Raw genomic sequence first — 13,883 nt, forward strand, 5'->3', positions numbered from 1 at the left:
TTGCCATCCTGGGCTTCAGGTTTCCCTGCTTGAGTTAGCAAGAGCCTATTCTCTCTTTTCCTTTTTTTCCCCCCAAGGCTTTCAAAATGCAGTTGACAAAAGGCTTTGTGCCACGTAATCATTACTATTGCTCCCATATTGTTCAGATACCACGGCCCTGGTGTATTTCAACACCTCACCTTCCGCCTGCTCGTCTACCTAGGGTTCCACAGTGGAGATCTTTAGGAAGTGGTGCCTCTGCGTGCCAGGGGTTTTCCACCCAGCTGATCACCAAGCAATAGGGTTCTTAATACCAGACCTCAGTGAGTAACCCAACTCCAAAACCCCACCTTGAGGGGCAGCCATCTAGGGCCATTCCTGACACCAGTGTCTTGGCGTGGGTTTCTGGAAACCAATGCCCAAAGCAATGGCCCATGCACTAGCTACTTCTTTATTAGGGAGTGCAATCCCAAGAAGGAAGAGGAGGCAGGGAGGGGAGAGCCACTCGAAGGACACATTACCGAGCTGGCTGCTGCCAAGTGCGACTGATTGCTCAATCTTGCAAGACCATTTCGAGAAGCTGTATGTCTCAGGAGCATCTGCGGTGAGGGAGAAAAGGAAGAATTTTCCACTAGCTTCCATTTTCCATTGATCAAAGTTTTGCTTCACTGAGCATTCACTCCCCCACTTTTAGGCTGCATGAGTGTGGGTGCTGAGAGGGATTCTGTAGGGTCCACAGCTCAACATGGAAAGGGAAGCCCAGGGGTAGGTGATGAGAGGCTGGGGCACCCAGGGCAGTCACCAAGCAAGGCTCTGCCTGCATCACCTGCGTGAAGTCAGGTGGAGCCCACCCAGGGCTGGGAGCAGCGGAAGCCCTGATACTGGAGACAGGCAGGGCCTCCTCCTGGTGCTGGGCCTCCTGCTCCCAGACCAGTGCTCTTTACTTATGCAAGGGGCTGTCTTAGCGCTCACATCCCCTACCCCTTAAAAAGATCCCTCATCTGCCCTGAGCTGTCTCAAAGGCATTTCCCCTGCTGGGACCTAACTGCACTGGAGCCAGGCATTTTTCGGCCATAAAGTGAATCCATCCCCTGCCCCATCCCTTGCTGAAACGGCCCCTTGGCATCAAGTTGGTGCTGGGTACACGCACCCCCGTGACTCTCAGCCTTGTTGGCCTGGCTCATGAGATAGAGCTGGTGGCTTCCCCACCGCACTGCCAAGCTGAGACCCAGGACCCATCCATCCTGCTTCCCCATTGCTGAGGACGCCCCGAGTGACAGATGAAGGGCCCCAGCCATGAATCATCTCCCTTACCTTTCCCCATCTCCCAGCCAGTCTCACAGAGCCCGGCGCCAGCAAGATGGATGTCTGCAGAGTCTCACCTGCTCTCTTGAATGATTCCCCTTTAAAAGAGGCCACTTATCAGTAATTCATTACTGGGTTTTGTTAGCATAAACAAGGCCTGGGAGGTGGGGAAGGGGTGGGGATGTGACCCGCTCCTCCTCTCAGCCCCCTGCCACTTCTGCTGCCATCAGTCCCTGTCACATGGGTTGGCCTCCAACCTCAGCTCTACCTTCCTGCTGGGGAGAAAAGCAGAACCAGGGTCTTGAGGAGAGCTGCTCCAGCTGGTGGTACCCACTCCGGCAGATGGCATACAGCTGTTTCTGGTGACATCTGGATGAGCACAATCAGCTCCAATTGACGATTTCTTTTAATCTTGAATTAAATGTCACATGTTGCCTCTTTCTTTTATGGCCCATATTCACCCCTGTCTGTGTTGTCTATAACCACGGCATAAGATATTACTGGCTGGGGACCACTTCTTTGAAAGACAACCTTGTCCCTGTGTAGCCTCAATTTGTCAGTAGGAGTGTGAGGAAGCACCTGGAAGAGCAGGACTGACCCTGGGAAGGATGAACAGAATCACAAAACAAGAGCCATAGCGGATGGAGGTCAGTCTGGGCTGGCACTGCTCTCCTGGGGACCTTCCTGGCCGGGGTGGGGGTATCTGGAGGTGGTGGTGGTTTCTGCAGTAGGTACAGGTCAGAGGTATGATTCTAGAAGGGCCCCATGGGGGGGCCAGACAGGCAGGAACCAGGGCCCCACCCCTCCTACTCCACCCAGAAGCAAAGAAGACAAGAAGAAGACCTCAGATTTCAGCTTAGTTTGTCCCTTAGTTCAGGACCATAGCTAGCTTTTTTATGCCACTACCAGCTCTCTCCTCCCCCATCCATTCTCCAGCAGCTGCGGGGACACCTTGAAGTCATAAATCTGATCATGCCATCCCTTTGATTAAAAACCTTGAATGGCCTCTAGCCACTGTCTTCAGGATCAAGCCCAAAGTCCTGAATGTGTCCTGTCCTGTGCCCCGGCCTCTGCCTGCCCTTGACCTTGACTCTCATCTTGCACCTCTTCCTCCTCATTCATGCCACACAGGTCTTCTTGCAGCCTCTAGGGAGATTTTTTATTCAACCAACCCCAGGACCTTTGCACTTACTAGTCCCTCTGCCTGGCATGGACTTCATTCCAAGACGAACATAACTCCTATTTATCTTTTAGGTCTTAGCTTAAGTTGCCAGGGCCCCAGGACACCTTCCCTACTGCCCCAGATCAGACTAGATGTGCCATGCTCTCCTGTAGCTCCTTGACTTCTCCTTTATATCGTACACCTAAAAAGTTTGCTTATCCATTCTCCCCGGCAGACAACATGTCCATGAGACATGGGACTGTGTCCTGTTCCTGTTCCTTCCCCAGTGGTGAGTACAGAGATGGACACAGAAGGGTCCTCTGTGGAAGGAATGAAGGAATGAGGGGACACACACATGAGAGACTCGAACCCCAGGCCTGACCAGCATCTTCCATGGTGGTCTCCCCACAGACTCCCCTCTCCCAGGCTCTGCTATCTCCAGCCTCTGGCCTTGCCTCCACCATCAGCAGTGTCTGCCCTCTGTTCACACTCCCTCAACCATAGCCATGCCTCCTGGTCTTTTCTGTTTCCTGGAAGGGCAAGGTCCTGGCTTTGACCTCAAGGCCACCTCCTCTTGGGCTTCAGGGTGAAATGGCTTTTTAAGGCTCAAGGACCCTGGCCCACTGGCCTCTTCCTCTGGGGAGGATGTCAGCCTCTCCACCCCTCCCAGCTGTGCCTCTTCCTCCCTTGGAGCTCTGGGACCTCCAAGGCTGGACTGGGCCTCCATTGCCCCTCAGGGAAAGACCCAGAGCTCATAAGGCCCATCATCTGGCTTTCCAGACTCCAGTCTGGGGTCACAGTTCATCTCAGACAACACTGGCATAGATTAAACAATACAGCACATTTGCAATTCAAATACCACTCCCTCCTTTTGTCTCTGGTGGCCCAAACTGAGACCTCAATGCGGCATGATTTGAGGGAAGTCGAAGGATATTTGCCACAGGATGGTGGTGCAATGACTCGTATTCTTGCTGCCAGAGGCCAGCTGTCCAGCGCTAAGTCCTGACATTCTTTCTCTGGCAACCCTGAGAGCATGGCTGTGGCATCATTTGCATAGATTTGCATATCCTCTGCTGCCTTCTATCCCAGGGTCTGCAACCTGGGGCTGGGCAGCCAAGCTGGCCAGCAGGTTAGTTTTCTTTGGCCGGCAGCCTGGCAGCTCCCCTCCCCGGCCATTGTCACTGTGGATTCTGCTACTACACTCTCTATGACCCTCACAGGCCAGTCCCATGATGCCTACTCCTTTGTTCATCCATAGTCCACCAGACAGTGGCAGCTCAGCTGAGTCTCACAGCTCCTTCCCACTCCCGGCAGGGTGTGCCTTCGGTCCTGCCCACGCCCGACCTGCTGTCACCTGTCCCACACCACGTGGAAAGGGCTTGGTGATCTGGCATTTGTTTGTTCGTATGTTCAGATTTACTGAGCATTTCCTTTGTGCCAGCTACTGTGCTAGGGACTGGGGACAAAAAGAAAGTAGAGGGGCCACCCTGAGAGGCTAGCTCCCTTCTTCACTGTGTCTAGGGGTCCCCAGCCTGGAACTGGGTTCTTCCCATTGTCCTCGCTCTGCTGTAACTCCCACTGGACCTGAAGTGGGAGCATTTGGCTTTTCAAGGGCTCCACCTTTAGCAACACCACTGCCCCGCCTCCCAGGGGTCCCCAGCCCACCCACGGGCACTGGTACCCTAGACCTCTCCCAGGAGGACAGGAGCCCCCACCCAAATAAGCCTCCGGGAACTGGCCCCCGCACTTCCTCAGAGCAGGAAGGGGCTTCTCACTCCCGTGGGCAGATTGGGGTCTCGACAGTTTTTCTTTCTTGACTTCTGATCCTAAAATGTGAAAAGCAGACAGGGCAGCAAGGAGGGCAACGGACAGCAGAGTTACCCAGGGTTAGCAATGGGAGAGCCAAGTTCCAGAACGAGCCCAGTCCTGGGGGACTCTTGGGGGACCCTGCTCACAGCCGAGCTTCTCTGAGCAGGGTTGTTTTTTAGCCAGTCCCCAAGAGGCCAAGACACCAGACATCAGCCCAAGGCTTGGGTGGGCAAGGGCAGCTTCTCCTTCCTAGCCTAGAGAGGTAGAGACTTCATCGACACCTTTCCTCCAGGTGGTCTCTCTTCCTCTGCTCCCTGTTTCTGTTGGGGACCCCTGCGGCCCCCATTCCCCTAGGCTGCGAGCCCTACTCCTTCTAGGACACCATCCTCCCTTATATGGCAGCCCAACTTTTATTGACTGTGTCAATGGGACAAATTATTTAAGCTCTACAAGACTCCACTGCACATCTGAACAGGGGAATGGTGAGAACACTTATTGCAGAAGAAATGGTATTAGATGTATCACATCTAATATCATACAGCGCTTGGCACGCCGTAAGACTTCAGTCCTCGGCCACCATCATTCCCATGGGAAATGGTCCTTTGCTCCCACAGCTCCTGTGGACAGTCTGAGCAAGAAGTTTAAAAGCTAGACAAACTGATTGTTCTCTGTTGGCTAGTGACCGCGAGATGGGTGATGAGGAGGACTCCTAGGGACAGAGAGGGGCCATAGGAAGAGGGTGACCTCAGCGAGATTCAGGACCGGACTCCAGCTTGGACGGGAGGGCAGATAAACAGGAGAGAGGCAACGCCCACCACTCAGTGCTCTCCTCACACAAAGAGGGTTCTGCAGAGCTCTCCCTTGTCCTTCTCCTGGTTAATATGAAACACAGTGAGCACCGATGAAGTCATTTTTCAAACCATAAAGCACTGCAAACACATTTGTAATATTTTTTTTCTGTGCTATGGGTAGGGTTTGGGTTTTTCCTTTTCCTTTTTTTTTTTTTTTTCAAATTCTCTGCTATTTAGCAAACACAAACTGTCTTCCCAAAAATGTAATTCTGGGCATGGACACTTTTAATAATGTTATGCTCTGGTCAGATCTGTAATGGCTTTTTCTTCTTTTTTTTTTTTTTTTTTCTTTTTTTTTCCTATTGATGACTCCTCGTTTCAGTGAATCACTGCCAGGAAAACTCACCTGGAGGCCAGGATTGTCTCTAATGGCCAGTCTAAGTCGGGCATCCCAGCTTGAATCCTCTCCCTCCCAGGTGGTAAGCTGCCTGGGAACTAGGACTGGGTCCTTCTCATCTTTTATCTCGAGAGCCCAGCACAGCATCTGGCCCAGGTCAGACTCTTGGTGAGAGCATGGGGGATTCTGGTTCTGGAACTCTACCACTCGTTATGTGAACGTGAGCCACCTCCTTGTGGCTCACTATTCTATCTGTAAAATGGGTATCATCTTAGTAACCTATTTCATAGGGTTATTGTGATGATTTCTCCCTCCCTTCCTCCCTCTTTCCTTTGTCTCTCTGTCTCTTTCTCTCACCCAATTGGACCCAAACAGTTGCTCTGGTGCTCAAAATCCCATGTGTTCCTACAGCACGCTGCACTCCACAGGGCGTCGCAAATACATTAGCTCATTTATTCTGAAATCAGGGAACAGAAGCATCTCCCTCTCTCCGACGAGGATGCTGAGCTCAGATACGTGGCCAGGACCATCGCGCTAGCAGTTAGCAGACGCAGGACTCAAACCAGGTTTTCTGACACCAAGTTTTGATTCTTTTGGGTTAAAAGACGCCAGGCAGTAGTTCCAACATAAATGACATTTACTCAGTCTGGCTCTAGTACAGCTCTCAGATAGCCTGTCACTTCACATGGGGAGACATCAGTCAAACTGGGTGTTTGGCACTGAGGGAAGCACATAACCAGTAAAGGGCTGAATTTTTCCTTTCTTCTCCAGGGGGTTTTGGGGGTGGGACTTGGGGGCAGCCTATGGAGGCAGGAGATCAGTTTGATGTCCATCAGGAAAGAGCTGCAGGTGTGTCCACAAATGACCTCTGCGAATTGGTGGCCTCCAGATGCTGGGTTCCCCAAGATGAAGCAGTGAAGGAAGGGGACACTCACTGAGGGATTTCCCTGGGACAGGAGGGTCCCCATGTGGGGACCTCTCCCCCTGGGGACCCCTCCCATGTGGGAGCACCTCTCACCATCCTGACCACTTTCCTAAGAGGATAACATGGTGACTGCCCTTGTTTCCCATTTTTAAGATGGAAAAACTGAGGCTTAGCTTGCTCAAGGTCACACAGCTAGTAGGTAATGAGCACCCCACCAGCTGGGTGCACCGTTTCTTGTTCAACAATAGAAAGGAGACCACCCTGGCTGTTTCTGGGCTCTAGAAGGGGCTCATGGATGCCAGATGGCTCCCGTCACCAAGCGAGGATGTGATGGGCGGGGGAAGGAAGCCGGGTACGTGACCTCCCAGCCCCAGGCTGCTTCTTCGACCTCCCTTGAGGGTTTTCAGGACAGAAGAGGGAGCACTGGCTGCAATTCCCTGGGGGTCCTGGAATCCCAGCCCTACCTGAGAAGGGAAAGTTCCCTCCTGCTATGGAGGAGTGGGGCTCCTGTGAGGAGAGAGCTTCTGGGGCGGCTGCGAAACGTCTGGTGACAATATTTGTGTCTAAAAATACAGCAGCCGAGAACCAGCTAATTACAGCCTCTGGAGTCATTCATAACTTGGCGTTTCCCTGTTAAGCCTGATCTCTCTCAGCTCGTCCTCCTCAGCAGCCACGAAGGAGGCCGCCTGTAGGTGGAAAGCCAGCCAGGAGGGCCCAGGATCGGGCCTCAGTCCATCCATCCTTTGGCCCCGAAGCCCAGCCCAGTACCTGGGGCGAGGCTGGCACCGCCCACTGAAATGCCAGGGAGCAGAGGTTTCTCGAGTCTGCACAACACCCCCATGCATGTGCACACAGGTGCCCTTGGCTATGTGTCTGTCGGGGCTCTATCCCGACCCACTGGAACCCCCCAACGGTCAATGGTCCCAGTGTAACCTCATGATGAGAGAGCTGAGGAGAGATGCTCAGGGCCCCGGCAGCATGGGGCTGGCGGGGGGGCCTCTCTCCCGGGACTTACGCAGGGTGCCGAGGCTCTGTGGGACTGGCACTTGGGCTGAGCAGGCATCGGGACCCTACCCCTCCCTGTTCTGGACCCCCCTCTCTCCCACGGCCTCTCCTATCAGGAGGCACCCCTAACTCAGTTCCAGAAAGGGCTAAATGACCTGAGCAGAGACCAGGCACCGTCCCTACCATGCCCATTCCTGCCTGAACACTCACAGGGAACACGGGGTGCAGGAGAAGTGGGAGAACGTATCTCACATGAGGGGATGTCCTCATCCCCTCCAGAAGGGACTCTTTTTAAATCACAGAGGCTTTCGGGGCACCTGGGTGGCTCAGTCGGCTAAGGGTCTGCCTTTGGTTCAGGTCATGATCCCGGGGTCCTGGGATCAAGTCCCACGTGGCTTCACTTGGTTGCTTGGAGCCCCCTGCTCAGTGGGGAGTCAGCTTCTCCCTCTCTCTCTGCCCCTCCCCCTGCTCACGCATGTACGCACTCTTTCTCTTTTTCTCAAATCAATAAATAAAAATCTTTTAAAAAAATCAAGGCCTAACTAACACTTGGATGGTATGTGCGACCTGCTGTCATATACACAGTGCTCTGTGGGTCCCATATTAATTAGATGCAGTGGTTTGTATGATTAGGTCCACTTTATAGATAATTAAACAGAGATGCAGAGATGCTAAGTCATTTCCCAAGGTTATCTAAGTAATGACTAGCCTTGACCTCAAGGCTCGGCCTCACCTCCACGAATCTTCCTGCTGCACCCGAAAGCCCGACTGTGACACCCCACGCCCACCTTGAAGCTGGGACTGCCAGCCTGTGCGGGGTGCTGATTGCAGAAAACACCGCCCGTGCTGTTTCCTCCACACAGCACCAAATTCAACCAAACCCACCCTGTTTGTATTTGGAAAATGTATTTGGAAATACATTTTTATCTCACTGAGGAAGCTGGATCCATTAGCCTATGACCTCAAAAAGTAAGCCAGAGCCTAAGAGAAAGTAGGCAAGGAGAGAATAGGTGGGGGGAGAGGGAGGAGGGGGGACATTGCAAGGCTTCCCAGAGGGAGGCCATGTGTTTCTTGGTCTGCGCCTCTGACACACCTGCACCAGGTCAGCTGGGGCTCCACGGGGTCAGGAGAGCACCAGGCCTGGCCCCTGGCTTCGAGAGGCTGGGCTATGGATGAGACCTGACCCCCTGAGGAGAGCAGCGCCCCAGGAATGGGCCGTCCCACACCTTCTTGCTAATCAGCACCGGGCATGATTGAACACCTTGACCATCTTTAGCTAAGGTTCAGGGGGACCAAGACTCAGGGTGCTGCGTGCAAAACGAGGCTTACGTAGAATCGGAAAGCAGCTGTCCCCAGGGGCCGCGTGCAAGTTCTTCTCAGTAACGGAGTTTCCCCTTGGTCCTCCCATCAGGGTTGCCGTGACCCCGAAGACCACTTTCAGCTGCCGGCCAGAGAAGACACTGTTTAAAGGAATAGAGGTCTGTGCCGATCTGTACAGGAACTGCTATGGAATTTATTAATCATTCAGAAACCAGTGAAGAGGGGCGGACCTAGAGGGTACAGTTGCCTCACGTTCAGTGTGCCTGAGCAGCTCGGGGAGGAGTGCTGGAACATTCCAGAGCGGGCTGTGGTGCCGGGGCAGTGGGGCAGGGTGCTGTTGGTCTGAACACCCACTTGCTGTGCAAACTTTGGCGAAATGTGAACCTCTCTGAGCCTCTGTTTCTTTCTCTGCAGCATAGGCTGACAAGGTTCATGCACAGGGCTGCGGGGAAGATTCTAGGGAGTTCGTAAAGGTGAGCCTCATTTGTGCCCGGCCCAAAGGAACTACTGCACACGTTATTGTTATCATTCCCCTTCCCCTTCCAGATCCACCTCTGTGTCTGTCCAATAGGGTTGAGCAGGCTCTTTGTTTTGCTCCCTGCTCACTCCACATTACACCAGCTTTTGCAGACACACTCCCACAAGTCATACTCACAGAGTAACGATCATGGAGACGGACAGGTTCTCTGACCTCACTGAGCCTACTGTTTTCATGAGTTTTCTGGAAGAAACAGCTAAGAAGCTAATAAGGATGCTTGTCATCAGATGTGATGGCTGTCCTGCACAGGTAGTGACCATATGACTCCCTTGGGGACAAGAGAGAGGTCACAGTTTTCTGTGGGGCATGGGGCATGGTCAGGCAGCTTTTGCCCTCCAGTGGCATGACTCCAGCACCATCCTATCCCAGCTGCTTCCCTTGGGCCCAAGGTCACTGTATCTGCCCCCTCCCCTCCCCCAACACCTACTTTCTAGTAACATCTAAATCAGTCATTCTTAACCTTCTCCACATTGGTGCTTCCCGCCCATAGCTGACACTCCACCCGCCACACACAAATCAATTAAGTCAGAATGTGTAGGAGGGGGACCCGGCCATCAGAATTATTTCTGGGGGCACCCTGGAGGCTCAGGCAGTTGAGCATCTGACTCTTGATTTCAGCTCAGGTCATGATCTCCGGGTTCTGGGATCAAGACCCACATAGGGCTCCCTGCTCAGTGCGGAGTCTGCTCGAGATTCTCTTTCTCTCTCTCTCTGCCTCTTCTCCCCAGCACCTTCTCCCTGCTCTCTCTTTCTCCCTAAAATAAATAAATAAATTGATCTTAAAAAAAAAAAAAAAGAATTATTTCTAGCACCTCAGCTGAGACCCAGTGCTCTAAGCAGATATCCCTGTGAGGGGGAAAAGGACACCAGACCTCGGCTCCTCACCACTTTTGGCATACTGCTGAACAGCCTCAGTTTCCTTTACTGGCCATAGAGAGAACTACTAGCCCTTTCACTGGGCAAGAGTGAAGCTGAAGGCAGACTTTGGGGGGACGCTCTGGGAGCACCTGCAGGGTGAGCGGTCTGGGCCCTGTGACCCTCCCAGCAGAGGCTGACTGGGGAAAGGCAGCAGGTATGAACATGTCCTTGGGCGCTAAGTGCTGAGCACATACCCAGGGCTTGCATTGCCCAAGGGGGTGCTGGGAGGGTCCCCTTGGTGAGCGTCCCATGCCGAGCTCCATTCTGACTCACAGGGCTAGTCATGCTGAAGCTGAACGGTCAGCCCCCCGCCTCCCCTCCTCCACCTCACCTCCTCGCCTTGTCCTCCCTTCCACCCTCCATCCTGGTCCCAGTCCTGCTATCTCTAGATGCTGCATTTCCAGTGCCTTCTGCCCAATAAACATTTGTCGCCGGCAGGTGTCAGGGTTCCAAAGGGGCCTGTATTAATCACAGTGAGATATGCCCTGTCAAGAGAGCGGCCAAGGTCATTTGAAGAGCACCGGAGGGGTGCTGAGAGGCAGTACCCCTCTGCTACCAGTCGCCAGCCGGGCCCACCAGACCAGCGCACAGAGCCCTGTGTGTGGCCTCAGGCCTGGACAGGCAGCGCGAGGGCCGCAGAGACCGTGGAGCGTAGTCCCTGACCTCACCTCCTTCATGACCTATAATAGGAGTGATGCAGACAAGTGCAAAGGAGTGAATCAGGGTTGAGGACGTGGTGAGGAGAAAAAAATTTCAGGTGAGAAGCAGAGCTGGGGGGTGGGAAGGTAGGGTAGGAAAGGGCAGATTCTCCTTCTCGAGGGGCTTATGCCCTGCTAGTGGGGAGACCAGTGGGGAGGGGTGGGGCAGGGATTTGCAGGCAGTGAAGGAAGTATTGTTTTATGAAACTTTTGTTCCGGTTTTGTGGGATGCGCGTGCATGCCTGCGGGGGCATTAGGCCCTGATGTACAATGTATTTCTTGCTGTGAATTGTGGTCTAAAAATTGTGCATCACGGGGAGTCGAAGCTCCGGGTCTGAGATGAGCACAGGACTGACTTTGGTCCGCGTGACTTCACCTTTCAGCAACTCCCTTCCTGGCCAGAAAAATGTGAATGCCGCTCCCTGCCTTGCTCTTTACCTCCACGGGTTTGCTGTGAAGCTGAACTAAGAATCTATACGTGGAAATGCTTCATGTGCTGAACATTCCAAGTAAGAGGGCTCCATTCTCGTTAGGTGATGTCACTCAGAAACCTATTCAGAAGAGGTGGAGATAGAGCTGGGTTCTGAGAAAGGTGGTGATAATGATGATGAGGACAGCCCACCCTCGGACAGAGCTTGCCAGGTGCCTAACATTGTCCTAGGAAGGAGCAGGAGGGGCAGGAGGGGGCCAGGGCTTCGGGACCAAGCCAGGTAACCAGAAAGTCTGGGGGCGGGGCCAGCAGCAGGTGGTGGGTCACAGCAAACAGAAATGCTAAGGTGAGGTGACGGGCGCTCCTTCGCACTAGGACAGCTCATTGGGAGAATGAATCAGCTAGCCATATTGGGGTGTCCCAAAGCCCCCAGCAGAGGTGTGCTGGTCCCCTTCCTGCAGGAGCTAGAAGAGCCATGGCCTTACTTTGAAGCCTGGTGTCCTCTTTCAGCAAAGAGGGGAAGCTCCTGCAAGCTGAGAAGCTACCAGGAGCCAGAGCCTGGGCTGAGGTGTTCCAGCCTCTCCCGTCCTCAGGAAGACCAGAGTCACTGCTCTGGGCAGACAGGTCCACCTGCCCCTGGGCAGAGACCGGGAGACCTGCGCCCGCCTCGGATGAACCCGTGGAGGAGAAATCCCAAACCCCAGTCAGAAGGTTGTGATCAAGGAGCAATTGAAGACTTGCTGCAGAAAATTGGAGCTGCCAATCTCCTAACAATTGAGGTATTTTTTTTACAGTATGCATTTCACGAATGTTCGGTAAGTGCTTGGGAATCACAAAGGTCCTATAAGTGCTCTGTATTACAAGTCAAATCCTGTTACCGCAAGTACCATTGCAATGAAACTTTCTGTATGACAAAAGCAATTTCCATGTCCTAGTCGATGGCCCACTTATTTCAAACAATATTCAATATGCCGACAGCGATAGTTCCCTTCTCTGAGCACTCGGCTTGCTGATTGTCCATTCTGCTCACTCCGTAATGCTTCCATGTACCGTCTTGAACCGGTCATCATTGCTGGATGCTTATTATTTTTGCCGGCCCATCTGGATGAAGAAGTCCTCAAGGACGGAGATGGTCCTGCCCTGGGGACCAGCGTGTGTAGATGTGGAGCCCAATAGGCCTTTGTTGGTTCCCACACTATATGTCTCCTGCTCATCCACTACAAGTGTTACACGGGGTATGAGATGACCGGACCAGTAAGATGCATGTTCTGCTCTCAAGGGGTTCCCAGACTAGCAGAGGGAACAGACAACTAATTCAGGATGAGAAATCCACCCTGTAGCAGGGCTCGGAGCAGGAATACCAGCAAGTGGCACCTGACGCAGGTCAAAGGGATCTGGGAAGACTTCCTGGAGGTGGTGACATCTAAGATACAACTTGACAGATGAGCAGGAGGTATCGCGGCAGTTTGTGGAGGGGGGAGGTCAGGGCAGTGGAGGGAGCTGTACTAGAATCCAGGGGCTGCTTGAATACCACAGTAACAGCTCACTTGTATTAAATTCTTGCCCTTTCCAGGCTTGAAATATAGGCTGTGACTATTTTATCTCATTTAATCCTCACATCAACCCTACTATCCCCATTCTACAGATGAGGAAATGGAGACTTTAAGAGTTTAAATATTTTGCCTAATTAATTTGCCCAAGCTGAGTATTAGCTGTCATTATTATTATCATAATCATCACTGTCAGTGATAATTATTGTCAGCCTCCCAGCCTAAATTCACCTCTTCTGGTAAATTAGGTTTCTGACTAACCTCACGTACTGACAAGGTCACACTGCTAGTTGAGGGCAATGTCAGGCTTTGAATCCAGTACTTAAGGCTGCAGAGGCGAGATCAGGACTGGAAATGGCTCAGCCTGGAGGGGTGGGCGGGGCTGGCCATGAGGTGGGTGGGGTTGGTGGTGAGTGGCAGCCCTGAACAGGTCCAGGTGCGGAAGGATGAGTGCAGGTGCAGAAGGATATGTCCCCCTGAGGCTTTAGAAAGAGTCCCCCTGCTTCACCACAAGGAATGTATTTCAGGGGCACAACTGGAAGCAGGGAGACATGTTAGGAGCTGTTTTCTCATCTGCACAAGAGAGATGGGCAGCCTGAATTCAGGCCTTATCTGCATCAGGAAGTGAGCGATGAGGGAGCATTAAAGGCGATGAGCCAGGTGGGAACCCCAGCCACACTGGCTGGTGTGGAGAGCTGCACAGACCCTAGAAGAGACCCAGTTCCAGAGGCTGGCGGGGCGGGGCGGGGCAGGCACCCGGAGGTGCTACTGTCCCTACCCGAGGGCTCTGGAGGGGCACAGGGGGCTCTGGGGGCATGGTGGGTGTTTGGATGGCAGGTGATGTTTGCAGCCAAGCAGAAGTAGCCTCTGGTTCTGCGGGACCATCCCCTTCACTGCAGGGAAGCCCCCCAGCCCCCCAGCGAGGGTAAGGGTAAGCATCAGATATAGCAGGCACCCTACTTTCCAAATAGTCAGCTGTCAGAAGGTTAGGTTCAAAAAACAAACACTAACCGGATCGCCATGGAGAGGCTAGGGTAGGAAGTGTTAGGGCTGCAG

The 13,883-nt window shown here is 53.2% G+C and overlaps 1 long non-coding RNA gene across 1 annotated transcript; it reads right to left on the reverse strand.

The window, feature by feature from the left end:
* Positions 1-423: 423 nt before the first annotated feature.
* LOC116599574 lies at positions 424-5,604 on the reverse strand. The gene is made up of 3 exons (XR_004289427.1): positions 5,453-5,604; positions 1,553-1,883; positions 424-578 (listed from the first exon to the last, which is right to left on the reverse strand). It is a non-coding gene; the product is annotated as an uncharacterized LOC116599574 (long non-coding RNA).
* Positions 5,605-13,883: the final 8,279 nt, after the last annotated feature.

Source organism: Mustela erminea, chromosome 9 (assembly GCF_009829155.1).
Source record: "Mustela erminea isolate mMusErm1 chromosome 9, mMusErm1.Pri, whole genome shotgun sequence".
Taxonomy (NCBI): domain Eukaryota; kingdom Metazoa; phylum Chordata; class Mammalia; order Carnivora; family Mustelidae; genus Mustela; species Mustela erminea.